Source organism: Silene latifolia, chromosome Y (genome assembly GCF_048544455.1).
Source record: "Silene latifolia isolate original U9 population chromosome Y, ASM4854445v1, whole genome shotgun sequence".
Lineage (NCBI taxonomy): Eukaryota > Viridiplantae > Streptophyta > Magnoliopsida > Caryophyllales > Caryophyllaceae > Silene > Silene latifolia.
The window spans coordinates 185,542,698-185,558,997 of NC_133538.1; the positions used below are offsets into that span (position 1 = coordinate 185,542,698).

The 16,300-nt window shown below is 39.8% G+C and overlaps 1 long non-coding RNA gene across 1 annotated transcript; it reads right to left on the reverse strand.

The window, feature by feature from the left end:
• Nucleotides 1-11,562: 11,562 nt before the first annotated feature.
• On the reverse strand, nt 11,563-14,824 carry LOC141634368 (uncharacterized). The gene is made up of 2 exons (XR_012539095.1): nt 12,012-14,824; nt 11,563-11,920 (listed from the first exon to the last, which is right to left on the reverse strand). It is a non-coding gene; the product is annotated as an uncharacterized LOC141634368 (long non-coding RNA).
• Nucleotides 14,825-16,300: the final 1,476 nt, after the last annotated feature.

Below are 16,300 nucleotides of genomic sequence, written 5' to 3' on the forward strand. Positions count from 1 at the left end.
GCGACGACGGCCGTCCCCATTGGGATAAGCCAAAACACAACCTATCAAAGTTGTACAAAATACAAGGAAAGAAAAGCAAAAACTACAAATTAAGTCATTTGAAGCGCCAAAAGATGGCAGAAGGAAGGAGCTTGACAATTGACCCCGAACATTGAAACAGTCCGTCAGAACTTGTTCTCATCAAGAACCCGCGGTGTTAGTGAGGAGTGAAGCTATCTCGAGACACCGGCAGCCCGCCTCCCTATGCTGTCATTGCTCACCACCAGCAGCGGTAGCCGCACCCTCTTGATGGGCAACCCAAAGCAGCTTCCTTAGCGACCTCGGCCGGCCTCGCTTCATCGGCCGCCCTCATTCTGTCGGCCTTCCTCATGGGCCGCCTTAGCCTTCAAGAAGAGCAGCCTTCTCCGCGGCAGCCTCCTCTCAATCTTCGCCCTCACGGCCTCCCGGGCCTTCTCCACCATAGCTTTCTCCTTAGCCGCAAGCTTATCATCAAGCAGCTCGTTATATCCGTCCCACGGAAAGGAATCTTCAAGAGGAAAAAGCTCCTCGATCACTTCCCGGCAGCTCCTCGCCGATCCCGGACCGGCGCAGATTAGGGAGCATGACGGTTTGGAGCATCTCAATGTCCTCCTCCTTCTGCTTGATGACGGCCTCTTTGCCCCGAATCGCCTTCGCCTGGGCCTTAAAAAGGTCCCCGGATTCATCCCTCTCGCTTTGGAGATAGAGGTCGGCACGCCCCGAACCTTCTCCAAGCAGCCTTCGCAGCTTCGATCGCGCAGCCTCGGCCTTGGCTCTCTCAAAGAAGGACCTCCCTTTCAGCGTCCTCCCTGGCTTTTCTCTCGCCCAAGAGCGCCTTCTCAAAGATCTCCCCTAAGCGTCCGCTCATTGAGGAGATCCACTTTGCCGACACACGCCCACCGCTTAGTGACGTCACGCTCATGAACGGCGCGAGCCACGGCCTTCTCCTGCTCCTTAAGACGAGCACCGGTGGCCACGTGCCACCTTGCCGCCTCCCTAATTAGCTTCGTGCCTTCCTCTATAAGCCGGGAGACGGAAGCCTTCGGGGATGAAGGGACGGTGGTAACAATTTGTCCACCAACTGCGGATGGGAGACGGAAGCCTTCCGGGATGAAGGGTTGACGGTGGCGCCTTGATCACCAACCCGCGCAGGTCCCCTTCACCCGCCGCCCAACGAGAGCAGAAGGTTTGCCGGGCCGACCTACAAAATTTAATAGAAGCATTAGTATCGGCATGTATCGGCGTATCGATAGGTACCTAATGACCTGGCTAGATTTGAGCCACGGGATAGATAGGTACCTTGCTCGGCCTTCTTGTCGAAGAAGGCACCTCCTCCCGGTGAGAGGTGTTTTCTTCCTCTTACGGATGAGAGGAGATCCCTCCGCATCAGAGTCCCCCTCAGAAGGAATATCAACAATCTCCACCTTCGTTGGGGGGGGAGTAGGAGATGGAATCGGGGTCAATGGCGTTTTTCGCGTCCGACGCACTACACCACTAACGACCCTCGCCTGAGCCTCCTCCACGCTCAAGCCCTTCAGCCGTTGTTCCATAAGGTCACTCACCGACTTCCTACGGTCGTGGGCTGGAGCCTTCGGATGCAAGTTATCAACGGTCCCATCTCTGTGCAGCCCCATTCTACGAAGAAGATCCTCAGACAAGTACCTTCCAAAGTGGTCTGCGAAAGAAACAAAGCAAGAGTTAAGTAGGAAAAATAAACCGAAATCCGAGGAGCAAGAGCATTAAGAGCGGCGATGGGCCTCACACCGACCCCACTCACCCCGTGCTAGGGCGGTATGAGGCCAACGTGGCAGAGCGGCTCATCCCGAAGGATGATCTGCGTCGGGGAATCCATTTTTTCGGTACCCACTCTTGTCCACCTCAAAGAGCCTCATTGCGCGCCTTCTCATCCCCTTGGAGATGGACGCGGCTGACATCCATTTTGAGTTTCTTCCGAGAAACCCATCTATCGTGCTCCGCCTGAGTTTCACACCGCAAGTTAACTCGGTGCTGGAAAAAGCAGGGCAGCGGATAGTCATCCGGCACCTTAACGTACACCCACCGGCCTTGCCAGTCCTTGCAAGAAGGAAGCTTGTTGACAGAGACATAACCCGGCTCCATCTCCACACTATACCATCCGACGCGCCGGAAAATGGTTTGAGATGGTGAAGCCGGGAATAAATTCACCGTTGGGGCCTGTCCCTTGAAGAGACAGAGCCAGACAAAGCCGATTATGGTCCTCATAGCGGCGGGTGCGGTGTGCGGACAAAGAACGTTCATGGCTCTAATAATGGCCACAACGTACTCATTCAACGGAAACCGGAGCCCAAACTCCGGATGTGCATATATACGCCGGTATGGCCCGGTGGAGGACAACAGACGGCCTGACCCTCCTCAGGGATAACAATTTCGTATCCCCTACCGAAGAAAAAATGGCCCTCGAAAAATTTCTCGCTTTGAACAATCGGCGAGCTTATGAGTCCAGGCACGGTCAAGAAGGACCTTACAGGCGTTGCCGTGATCCATGACGTACTGCCTCCCTTCGTTACGACGAGGCCTTTTCACTTCATCACCGAAATCATCACCAAAATCGCCATAAGAATCAGAGTCCTCCCATTCCTCAAGAATTTGAGGATCAACTTCAGGAGAAGGAGACCTAGGACCCCCCGACGCGGGTTTGCTAGGTCCAGCATCAGCAGGAGACATTTCCACAACAAACTACTAGCAAGATAAAAAGAATTTGTTTGATTACCTTGAAGAAACACGCTCGCCGGATCGAAGACCGAAGATTTGCAGAAAAGAAAGTCCTTGAAAGTTTAGAGAGATGAAGATTTTGGGAGAAAATTTTCGAAAAATTTGAGGAAATGAAAGTAGTGGCCAAAATCACGGAATAACTGCCCTATTTATAGGAGAAAGCCCATGAAGAAGGACCAATCAGGGCACAGCCCATGAACCGTCGACCAATCAGCAAGCAGACACGTGTCAGGCATGCAACCATGGAACGTCAATCGTTGCAACAGTTGAACGTCAATCAATGCTACAGTTACCAAGCGTATTCAACACGCCCATTCACATCTCTTCTCCTGTTCATCTCCCACCTGGAATTCCTAGGCACCTGCTCTCCGCCGGCCACATGATCGACCAAGCCATGAAGCACCGGCCGGGGACAATCAGAAATAACCGGCACTCTCAGCCCTGGTCTCGGCCGGCATCATCATTCTTTCCCACATCGGATACCCTTTACGCATCCATGTGGAGGGGGGATATGGTAGACCTACGAATGATCAAGCCGATGCACCAGAAGAGGCCGGCGCAGAAATTTTTGCAAAATACTTGCGCAGAATATACGCTCAACATACACCGGAGCCCATGCCACGGCATAGACTACGCTGGGGGCAAATTGATGGGGCATATTCGCACCCCGACTCGATCAACAATATTGAGCAAGGTCAAGGGTATCCACAAGAAAGTCAACGACTTAGCGAGTCTAGCCGATGCATCCCATCGGCCTGTCACCTGGTCCCGGCGACAACTAGCCGCCCGAGACCCAACCGCAGACTCATATCCAAGACCCTCGGCGAGCCCGCCACAGTCCATCGGCCGAGGGTACAACGGTCTTTTCACCTTTTGTCACGTACACCTGGCCACTACGTGACAAAAGGTGAATGCCTATAAATACTCCTCAACCTTCATTGAGGAAAGGATCCAAAAATTGACCTAATAACCACTATTCATCTGGTAATATCTTCCTTATCTCTCTACAATACACTCTTAGCCAAGTAACAACAACTTACCTCTCTAAGTTTACTGACTTGAGCGTCGGAGTGAGTACGCTCGGCCAAAGCCGAGCCCTCAGTTTGTTCATCGTTTCAGGAGACCGCAGGAAGGATTCCAGCAAGGACATCATTCTACTAGCTACGAGTGGTATCAAACATCTGCTCTGGAACTATACCCGGAACACACAGTTTTTAAAAGAACTTTGTACAATTAAAAGAAATCAAAAGGAACGTAGTTTGAAAAAGCCAAAGGGTAAAGCTAATGAATTTGTGTCGGTTTTGTTTAAGAGTAAGACTCCTCCTAAGTGTAGTGATCCGGGTGTCTTTACTATACCTTGCACTATAGGTGATACACGGTTTGAAAGAGCCATGTTAGATCTAGGGGCGTCGATAAATGTCATACCCTTCCATGTTTATGAGTCTCTTAAGCTTGGTCCTTTAAAGAGTACTAGGGTGGTAGTCCAACTTGCTAATAGGTCTAGTGTTCACCCTAGGGGAGTAATAGAGAATGTAATGGTTAAGGTGGATCAGCTAGTTTTTCCTGCTGATTTCTATGTTTTGGATATGGCACAGGAGGTCGATGAAGTCCCAATTTTTTTGGGTCGACCATTCTTAAAGACCACAGGAACCCGAATTGATGTTCCAAATGGTTTAATGGGAAGGTGGTTAAATTTGAAATTAATCCACTTAATTTGACTAGCTCTGCGGTTTATTCTCTTTGTGCTATTGCTACTAACCATACTTCTATGAGAAGCCGGAATCCACCACTTCCGAGCAAAGATTGTGAGATTTTACAGGACTCCCCACCTAGAGAGAAAAGGTGTATTCTTTTATGGGAGAATTTTAAAGATGCTGAGGCTGGTAAAAGAAAGGGTAAAACTTGGTTTGATAAACTAATTCGCCGGAAGGGCTCCGGTAAAGCAACACAAGTCATATATATCTAATCAAGTAGTGCTCATCCCGTTCCATTGGTAAGGTAACTTTCTCGACTCTTACTTAAGTCGGGTGGTTTACCACTCCGCGAGATGTCGAGCCAACGACGTTAAACAACAGCGCTTCTGGGAGGCAACCCATAGATTTGTGTGGGCAATTTTAGCAAAAAAAAAAAAAAAAAAAAAAAAAACAATTGGAACTACCTTGATTTTTGGTGTTGGCGACATAAGAAGGGAGACAAAGAAGGCCGGATGGGTAGGATAATGGCTAAGGTGTGGAGAAACCGCGGTGTGTTGTTGTGGGCACCTTGCTAATGCGGTTGGATGGATTGTTGATTTGGTGTATAGGAGATTAGGATTGACCATGTGAGCTCGGAGTTGTAGATGTATTTTATTTATGTGCAATCTGTTGCTGGCACATATGTTATTAGAGCTACTTGGTCATCTGTTAGGATGGAGTAATAAGGGGCGTTAGTCTTCTTTGTTTACTCGTATCTTTTGTTGGCCTTGTGAGATTGTGTTTTATGGAATATGCTAATGGCCAAGTGTGGGGAGGAGGTGTGGTGCGTGGATTGCTCTATTCCACGCGGTGTTGAGCCTTGACATGTCTATTGAGTCGTCTGACGTTTTCTCCATCGAGGTTTGTTCTCCTTTTTTCTTTATTGTGTCCTTGTAACATTGAGCACAATGTTTCATTCAAGTGTGGGGAGGGAGAATCGTTCCGATTTGTACACCTTTGTAATTGTGTGGTGTTTTTATTTCAAAAAAAATATGAAAAAAAAAGAAAAAAAGTGAAAAAAAAGTGAAAAAAGAAAAGAAAAGTATCCCGCCTAGGTGAAAACCCGAAAGGGCGCCTAGGCAAAATTGGGATGTGGCCGAGGACGGAGTGAAAACCCGAAAGGGCACTCCGGGTAAAATGAAGAATCGAGTTGCGTGCCACTGAGAGTAGAGTGAGGTTGAAAAAAAAAGATAAACTAGAGTGAAAACCCGCAAGGGCGGGCGCTCTAGGCAAAATGAGAGATTTAGGTAAAAGAAAAGAATTCTTCCAATACTATTCTATCTCTCCTTGTTGTGTTGAAGACCGTATGGTAAGAGTTTCATTGCGTTTTGTTAGCTTCCTTATACTTCTGTGGATCGGTGTTGGTATGAGCTTCTATATATCCTTTGAGTTTACTCGAGGACGAGTAAAGATCTAAGTGTGGGAAGTTTGATAAGATGGATTTTGTACGGTATATGAATGTTGATTTGAGCGACTATTGGTGAAATAAGTCGAGTTATAGAGGAATAACTGTTTAGATCACCATCTTGTGATGTTATTTGTATGAAGGAATAATTAGACAAAATATTGGGCTTAGATAAATATTAAAGGAAAGAATAAGAAGAAGTTGAAGCCCATGATGTGCAAATTTGTGAATCAGGCCAAAGAGGGGTTTAATGGCCAACATATACACATGGGTTGTCCCATTATGGCCCAACATACTGAAGCAATACGTAAGAAGCAAGATTCAGCATTTCCTGGACCAGAAAATGGCGCGGGTCGCGGGGATTGGCGCGGATCGCGGATAAGGGCGCGAGTCGCGCGTGCGTGCTTCGGTCCGCTCGAGGACAACTTTCATGCTTTATTTCGTCCTTTCCTAAATTTGAATACTTTGTTATTATTATTATTATTAGTTTTATTTTATTAGGTTAAGTAATTAGCTTTTATCTTTTAATGAGAATAGACTATTATTCATTCAATAAGTGTAATTTGGGAAAAAAACTCTCTTGAACCCTAATTGCCTTTGCTTAGAAAATTATGAGGAACTAATCCTCCCTTTCTTGGATCAACAAATTGAAGCTATCGACTAATTAATTGTGAGATTGTTCCTTTCTTTCTTTTATTTCTCAAGTATTGTTTATGTCTCTTGCTCGTATTTTATGATTATTGTTTCTTTTTGCTAATCTGATCAATTAGTAATTGTTTACTTTAATCTATTGCAAGTTTAGAAATTGAATCCGTAATTGTCCAATTATTCTAGACTAAAGTAGCAAACTTTACCCTTATAATTTGTATGCGTTTCATCGTTATTAGGACGAAGTAGAGACTAGACATATAATTCGAATCATTAACCGCGTGTGTTAAAGATCGTTATCTTTATTGCTTCCTTGGATTGTTAAAGCTGTTGTTGGATTAAATCTAGACGCTTGGCTTAGATTATTCAATAATTAGGGTCTACTAATATCGCGTTTCGAGTTAGTTGACTAAACTTAAGAGGAAGGGGAAACTTGTATTTCCACGATAAAGTGCTTGAGAATAATTGAATTAAAGATAATTAAAGACCAATTAGTTTGATGATAGTGGATGTTTGTTGACCCAAGACTTTTAATAATCCGAATTCATCTTATTTACTTGTTCCTTGTTTAATTAGTCTTTAGTTAATCAATCATTATAACCCCCCCCCCTTGTTACTTGTACTCTTTACTTCTTACACATTAATTACACCGCCTTCTCTGTGGATCGATCCTTATTACCATATACTATATTAGTTTAAGGTCATAAGTGTTATAAATATTATTTTTGGGAGCATACGACTTCGGCTCACCACATAGGAAATTGTATCGTATGTAGATCATTAAGATAATTAATGTTACTTTTGGCTTTAATGGTATGTAAATCCTTTTTTCTTTTTTTTTTATACATAGGGAACAGAATAGTAACAAATCCGATTTTCCCACAATACATGATAATATATTCTAAACTTGCTTATTGATATTGTTTTAGTATATGTGATTATATACTCTTTTATGCAGTTTTGAGACTAATTGGGCTTACATTACTCCGACCTTGCTCCGTCGAGCAAACACAAAGCCACGTTCAATAGCATATATGAATGCATTGTGTAGTTTACTTTAATATGCTCTCTAAGAATCTTCTAATGGATCGTATTTGTTACTTTGTAGTTTGTATGTGTAGGTAAGCATAGTGGTGGATGACAAGTGGATCATAATGGATTTGAATTAACAAATTACTTATAAAAGACCTCCCTAATATAGAAAGGTAAACAAGTTAATGAGATACCCTAAAATATAAGTAATAGGTAAACAAATGATCAAGACGGGAAGATAGTATATGTTATTCCATTTAATTATTGCATGCGTGTATCTTTGTAATCCTCTGTGATCTAAACAAAAAATTGTTCTCCTATCGGGCAATCGATAGGCTTACAGTGTACGGTCTACTATTGAACAATTTTTCCTAGATATTTTAGTTCTTTTTTTATTTTTAACTGACTTTTGCTTCAATTTTAGTTTTTAGTGTATATTGAAAATAGTAGCGGGTCATTAGCTATACCTGTAAGAGAAAAATAGTCAATTCCGTAAGACAATAAAATTTCATCTTGAAGACAGTTAGTAATGATTGAGCTAAGGCATGTTTATACTTTATAGTTTTATCGAGTTATTGCTATTAACTTCCTTGCATTTATTCAATATGTTGGATTCGATGATCACGTTTGATATTTATCTTAGATTGAGCTATTATTTACAACTTTTATAAGATGCATGGATTCACCGTACTGCCTCCTTAATTTATTTTGGTCAATTGTGAAATTAATCCTCTAAATTTCAAATTTAATGATTAGGTTCGTAACTTTGATAAAAAGTGAATTTCCACCCTTTTTTTGTTTTCAACATATTAATACCTCAACTATGATTTAGTTAGTATATATTAGGCAATATATATGCTCCGTATATTACGGAATAATTAGTTGATAGCAATTACGATTTTCCATATCACTTACGATATTTTAGCCTAGTTTATAGGATATAGTTATTATATCATTCTAACTATATAAAGCCTTTGGGTTATTGCTAAGGGGATCAACAATTCTATTCCTCTAAACTATATCCTGCGTATACTTTCCAACATGGTATCAGAGCTGGCAATGATGGGTCTGCAATTTCCGTTTTTAAAGAATATTTGCATAAGTGCTTTCATATGAAGGACTTGGGTCCTTTAAAATATTTTCTAGGACTTGAGGTTGCTTGTAGTGCTGAAGGAATCTTCCTTAACCAGCGCAAATATGTACTTGACATCATTACAGAAACCGGTCTTTTAGTTGCTAAACCGGCCTCCACTCCCATGGAGTCCAACGTCCACTTGGTCGATGATCAAAGTGATTTGCTTGGTGATCCTGAGCGCTATAGGAGGTTGGTTGGTCGCTTGGTATATTTGGCCATAACCCGCCCTGACTTATCCTTCGCTATTCATGTTCTCTCGCAATTTCTTCATCAACCTCGTATGTCTCATATGGACGCTGCCTTGCGTGTTGTTCGCTACCTCAAAGGGAGCCCGGGGCAAGGTATACTTCTTCGTTGTGACAGCTATTTTAGTATTTCAGGTTGGTGCGACTCCGACTGGGCTACATGTTCTTTGTCCCATCGAAGTGTCACTGGTTGGTACTTTCTTGGGAATTCCCCAATCTCTTGGAAGACTAAGAAGCAACGCACCGTGTCTCTCTCCTCTACCGAAGCTGAGTATCGCTCCATGGCCATTACACTATGCGAGCTCAAGTGGCTCAAAAGTCTGCTTACTAGTTTGGGTGTCTCCATTCCAACTCCTATACGGCTATTCTGCGATAATAAGTCAGCCATGCATCTTGCACAAAACCCCGTCTTCCATGAACGAACAAAGCACATTGAAATTGACTGTCAATTTGTTCGCGATGCTATTACAGATGGTCTCATTCAACCCTGTCACGTGGCCACCACCGAGCAATTGGCTGACATCTTCACGAAACCTTTAGGTGTCACTCAGTTTCATTACTTACTCCGCAAGTTGGGCATTCTTGATCTCCATGCTCCAACTTGAGGGGAGGTATTAGGCAATATATATGCTCCGTATATTACGGAATAATTAGTTGATATCAATTACGATTTTCCATATCACTTACGATATTTTAGCCTAGTTTATAGGATATAGTTATTATATCATTGTAACTATATAAAGCCTTTGGGCTATTGCTAAAGGGATCAACAATTCTATTCCTCTAAACTATATCCTGCGTATACTTTCCAACAGTATAAGAGCCAAACGATTGCGAAATTGCATAGTATAAGCTATATTGCTAAATACAATAGTATCAGAGCTTCTACAAGCTCAGAATACACACAAAAATAATAATTTTATGGCTTAAGATCACGTAAAGAACTAAAGATCAATAATTCACATACGAACTACACCACTATATCTACGTATGATATATTTCAGCTTTTGATCACTATTCCTTATTTGAAGTACTTTCTTTTAATTGTACAAATCATGATTAATGATAAACATGACAGTATACAACATTTATTATATAAATAGCTAGGTACGAAATTAAAGTGTTACTATGGGACATGATCAACAACAAATAGGCTACGATAAACATATGATAAAGGGGTACGGAAAAGTGGTCTCTCAGTAATTTAGTGAAAGAGAGTCTCTCCCAAGTTTTAGTTTAATAACACTTTTATTAGTTCATGACAAACTCCAAATAATATAAAAGAAACTTAATAGTTTATTATAAAAACGAAATATGTAAAATATGTTTATATGTTCTTTACCGCATATGGTTAATAGAAAATTACCATATGGTTGTTTACCTCTAATCCTATAGCAATTTAAGTATAATTAAGATGGTTATAAACAATTCTACCAGGTAGCACGTTAAAATTATTAGAAAGATTCTAACAAGTGGCCCGTGCATCGCATGAGCATTAAATCTAGTCAATCAATCTATATATATAAAAGAGGCTTTTTTCAGGCAATATAAGAGAGTCCAAGTGTTTTGAACCACTAAAAATAAAATATAGTATATTTCGTAACAGAAGATAATGTACAATGGAATATGATATACATAATATGTAAAAAGATAAGAATCAATATGTGAAGATAAGAATCAATATGTGATGGTAAACAGGCCGAGGCATCATATAAGAACAAGGACTTTTTCTACTATATAAACACCATACATACAGACTTCTACCATGAACACTATAGCTCAGTTTTTTTCAACTCATAGTTAAACTCATACGGAGTAGTTTTTAGAATTATAATAAAGTCCATGTAGTATACGTTTAATTTTATTGTTGTTGTACCTTTGTTGCGTATTTCTAATGATCAGTTTTTCATGTGTTCAGGTGTTTCAATTGGATTTTCAAATTACATGTACACCAAAGAATCGATGCCATACCTTTTCTCTAATATTTGCATAAATTAAAGGTTTGTAAGTCTATTCTCCCTTTGTGTCAAATCGGCTTTTTTCAGGCAATATAAGAGAGTCCAAGTGTTTTGAACCACTAAAAATAAAATATAGTATATTTCGTAACAGAAGATAATGTACAATGGAATATGATATACATAATATGTAAAAAGATAAGAATCAATATGTGAAGATAAGAATCAATATGTGATGGTAAACAGACCGAGGCATCATATAAGAACAAGGACTTTTTCTACTATATAAACACCATACATACAGACTTTTACCATGAACACTAGAGCTCAGTTTTTTTCAACTCATAGTTAAACTCATACGGAGTAGTTTTTAGAATTATAATAAAGTCCATGTAGTATACGTTTAATTTTATTGTTGTTGTACCTTTGTTGCGTATTTCTAATGATCAGTTTTTCATGTGTTCAGGTGTTTCAATTGGATTTTCAAATTACATGTACACCAAAGAATCGATGCCATACCTTTTCTCTAATATTTGCATAAATTAAAGGTTTGTAAGTCTATTCTCCCTTTGTGTCAAATCATTTGTACGTTTTATTTTCTATTTTTTGTGAGAGTTATTATAATCAAAGGCAAACAAAATGTTTGGAACAGTGGAGTATGTAGAGAAAGCGAGAAAAAGCGCAATAATAAAAGTTATCCGAATAATCGTAATATTCTCTTCTTCTCAATCATTTACTTTCCTCTCCAAGACCAACCAGCCACCACTACACCACCAAACTCATCCCAACCCCGATACCATCCCCTTTTAATCTATATAATGCCCAAAGCAGTGGCAATGTAGTTAAGGTAGATAGAACCTACCTTGTGTCAAACTTAAGACACGTCAAAGTTGATAATGAAAAGGAATGAGATGCAGACAAAATTTAGATAGTACTTACATGACTCGAAAGGGAATATTTCTATCTAACAATGAGGCATTCAGAATTATATTCTCCCCCTGCATTTCAATTTTAAACGATAAGGCTTAGATGAAATTGCGCAGTTCATGAATCACCGCTTCGATTTTTAAAAAAGACATGAGAGTTTACCTGGCTCAAAAGGGAATATGTCTATCTTTCCTAGAGTCGCATTTCAAAATAGTTTTTTCTCTTAGCATTTCAATTTCGAACGACAAGGCTTAGCTGAAATCGCGTAGTTCAGAACTTCGTATAGTGGGACACTTGAAGAAGTAGCAGAAGATATCAGTGTTTTGAATGGTGCTTGTGATGAAGGTAAAGGTGCTAGCGATGACCATATAGCTTTTGTCTCTGCTGGTGAACCAGTAAAGACTTCGGTGACGGAAAATAACTAACCTTGTCTCCCCCGCGAACATGTGTATATATGCGAAGACAACAAAACTACATCATTAATTTCAAAAAGTCTAACTCAACAACGAATAGAGAAATTTCAGAAAGTAAGTCAACAACAAATAGAGAAAATAAATATCTAAACAACTTGAAATATAAGAGGAAAATAAACATATATATAAATAAATCCTTATTTTGACATGCATGTATAAGATGACGACAAAAAACTAAAGTACTATGATCTTATAAAAACTACAATAACCATCTTACTTTTACAAATGCTAATCACCAATAATAGCACCAAACGAATGATAATTATATAGCACCAAACGAATGGTAATTATATCCCACGCATCTAATCGATCTCCTGTGGTGGGATTAGGTGAAAGAAGACGTTTTTTTAATGAAAAATGAAAAATATATGATCTACTATATTAAGTAACAGGTATCTAATTTTTATACATTATTCTTAGAGCTATCGAAAATTTTTAATTTCTCTATCTCATTTTTATTGTCTCTATTTCTATTTTAGAAAAAAATTGAGGTCTCTTTAGCATAGGGTATTCTTTCAATTGAGTTTCTAAATGAGTATTTGTCTATTTGCTGATGCAACATCCAACTTATTCTACAAAAATTTCTCTCTTTCGGTTATTTTATACTCTATTTTCTTATTAAATCAACCTGATTCTGTGGATATCTATCTTCTTAATGTTAGTAATTGTATGTGTCAGCGTCATACATTTTCTGAATCACCGCCTGGGATGTTAATACATTTTCCGTATCTTTACCTGGGATGTTAAGCCTCCATAGGGCGCTTCTCATCTAATCCTTCGGAGTGTACTACCAATCCCATTTTTCATCCCAAGCTACAATGTCTTATTCCTATGAAAGCAAAGAGGTTGCTGTATCCACGATTTCTAGATTTCCCATCGAAATTTGATTAACACCATTGATACAAGCCTATAAGAAATGGTTAAACTGATGTACTTGTTCAAAAACTGGAAAAAGAGAATTGCATCAATAACTCGTCGGACACCAACTGACACACCTCATGCGAGCGTGACCCAAGATAAACAAACGAGCCATCATGTCATATTCACCACCATCGTCACCTCCTCTGCGGGGACTACTCTTGATCCCGTCACATCAGTTCTTAGGTGATTCACCACCGCTGTAGCTCTAAACATTCTTGAATAATCTATTTCAACATCATCGTAGCTACGAGAAAAGTCACATAGTAACAGAGCATTCAAGAGGCAATCACGGTGCTTTCTGGACCAACATCCGCCAAGTTTCACGGTGAAACAGCCTTGTTAGCTTAACATTGTTGGTGATTTAAGAGTAATTACCGGTTTCATTTTGCGTAATTAAGGTTGGTTCGTTAGTGGGTAATTTCTGAATAATAAATTGCAAGTTCGGGAAAATACGGAGAGTATACTTGCATAATTATTTACGGAATTACGGTTTAGCATTCGGACGAATGAGACGGTTTAGCCAGTTCTTACGGTTCAAAAGTTGAATAATTTATAACTCCAGACTATCGGATTGCTTTCAAAATTAGAACATAAACTTCGAGCTACAAGCAAATTGAACTGGCTTACAAGTTACAAATTCATTCAATACTTCACCGTGATTAGTATTTTTTCTCAAATAATCCCTCTTTTGATACAAAAGTCTACTCAAATTCATCAACCACTTGGTTCAAGGCATGCTCAACAACAATAAGAATAATATGAGACTCAGTAAACAAACTGCAAATCTAAAGATATCAATGTAAAAAAAATTAGAAGGGCGTGCAATAGGTAGTAATTAGCACTTATTTGATAAATTACTAACAACACAGACCAAGGCCTCTCTGGGAGACCAACTGATCACACGCTGCATATGGAAATGCAATGAGGGATCCCTCGATTCAGTTGATAATTCATCAATAAGAGTGTTAGTGAGAAACCACATACGACGACAACAAAACCCGTAAAGATGGAAATGCACACGCCTAATCTGCCTTAACAACATAATCTCCATAATGTTCTTTATTATCGGAATAATAATTTGCATCATTAGTCAAACTTAAAAAGGGCATTGATTAACCACAATTCAATCAAGTTCAGAATTTCATTGGGTTTTCAGACTCGAAATAATCGGAAGTGAAAGCAATCAACCAAACAGAGATTATTACCTCCAAGAGTAGGTGTCATTACGCTCCAGAGATCCAGGCTGATTCCAGACTAAATTTTGGTTTTTTTTTCACCTCGGAATTTTGACTGACGTCTATGGAGATAAGTTATCACATGGATTAGAAACAACCAGATACCCTAAAATAGACAATAGAGTAAGAAATAGGCATCACAAAACTCTAAATAAAAGCATCCATTTGGATGGCAGTCATGGCACTGAGTAGTAATGAAGTAGATTGAAATTAAAATAAGGGAAAATGGGTTAGAGGAAAAGCAGTGTTGGAGACTAAAAGAAGGACAGTAAGTAGATGGCAGAAGATGTTAAGATTTATTTTAGGAAAGTTGCTCTAGGTAAATGTGAGGTAGTAGAATTAGTAAGGTCAGGTGCTTTGGCAAGGGAAGGAATAAAGAAGCACTGTTCTTAGCAAGGATATAGGTCACAGGCTAAGTCAGTCCCAAACTACGCACGAAACCCAGGCGTTCCAGTTCTTTTGTCACCGTCAGTGTTACATGTGTACTGAAATGTGGAAATAAGGGTTCGTCGTAACTTGTAGCGTAAAGGATAGGAAAATAGTAAACTATCAGATTTAATTCACAGGCTAAATCGGTCCTGAACTACATACCAACCGTAGACGTAGGCTACAAGAAATCATTCGAGTCCATCCCAAAGTCTGAAACTACTACTGGCTTGTAATTTTGTAAATAGCAAGTTCAAGTAATAATAATGGCCACAGTTGGCAGTTCACACACATAACGAAGTGCAATACACATATGGGGTGAAGTTATCAAACAGGAATAGGTAAAGAAGATGCCATGAAGTACAACACAAACAATGCTTCCATTATTTCAGTAGACCACAAATTTCTTATAATAGGTATGGCCGAACAGTAGACGGCTGCTTTATCAAAGGAGTTGTGTTATCACTGATTTTGGCGAATATCAAGTCCCGACTGTACAAAATACCATATTCCAGGGAACAACACCCTAGTCATTCAGGCCTCTAGGTATTGATTTTACACACATATTAAGCACTTGTTGAATTATACACTACAAAATTCTCAGCATAGCTTTTAGGGGGAAAAAATGTGGAGTCAATTGGTAATTGGTAACCAAATTATGTCGAAAATAATGCAACCCTAAACCTCCATATCAAGTTTCAAACCAAGTCCAGGAAACCCATTCAGTAACCCAAAAGATTAAGATTGGTGTCAGGTCACTCAACCACCAAGGTCGAAAACGGGTCAAAATCCAAAATCATTCGTCCACTTTGGATCCCCCGAATAACAGCCTAAAAATCAATAAAGCTGATATCTTTATGATTGGCAACTGCTATCTCAACAAAAACAGTAGAAGATAAGATTTTGACATAAAAGTTATCATAAAATCAACAAAATAAAGAGTGAAAAAAGAACTTGTTGAGCTCGAATGCGACCTTGTCTTTCAGCAGCGCATTTGTTGATAGAACCCTTGAGAGATGTCTCTAACTCCCTTAACTTTGATTCCACTTCCCTCAACTTTTTACCCACTAACCAAAAAACTGCAACAAAAATTACCCATTTGAAAATAACATTGTCAAACTAAAGTTACAAATCACATATACTCCCTTTGTCCCGTTCATTTATTTACCTTTTATATTCCTCGTGAGTGATATTTTAATTAACAATAAAATAAATGATTGAGACAGAGGCAATAATAAATAGAAGCAATTGAATGAATGCAAAATTAAAAAACCAACTAGTGCTGAGTGAAGTGGCCATTGTAGAGAAGAAAAGGAGTACCAGAAATGGTTGCAATGGTGAAGGTGGTAGCGACCAAGAACCATTTTGAAGATGCTATGCAGGTTACCATTTGCTG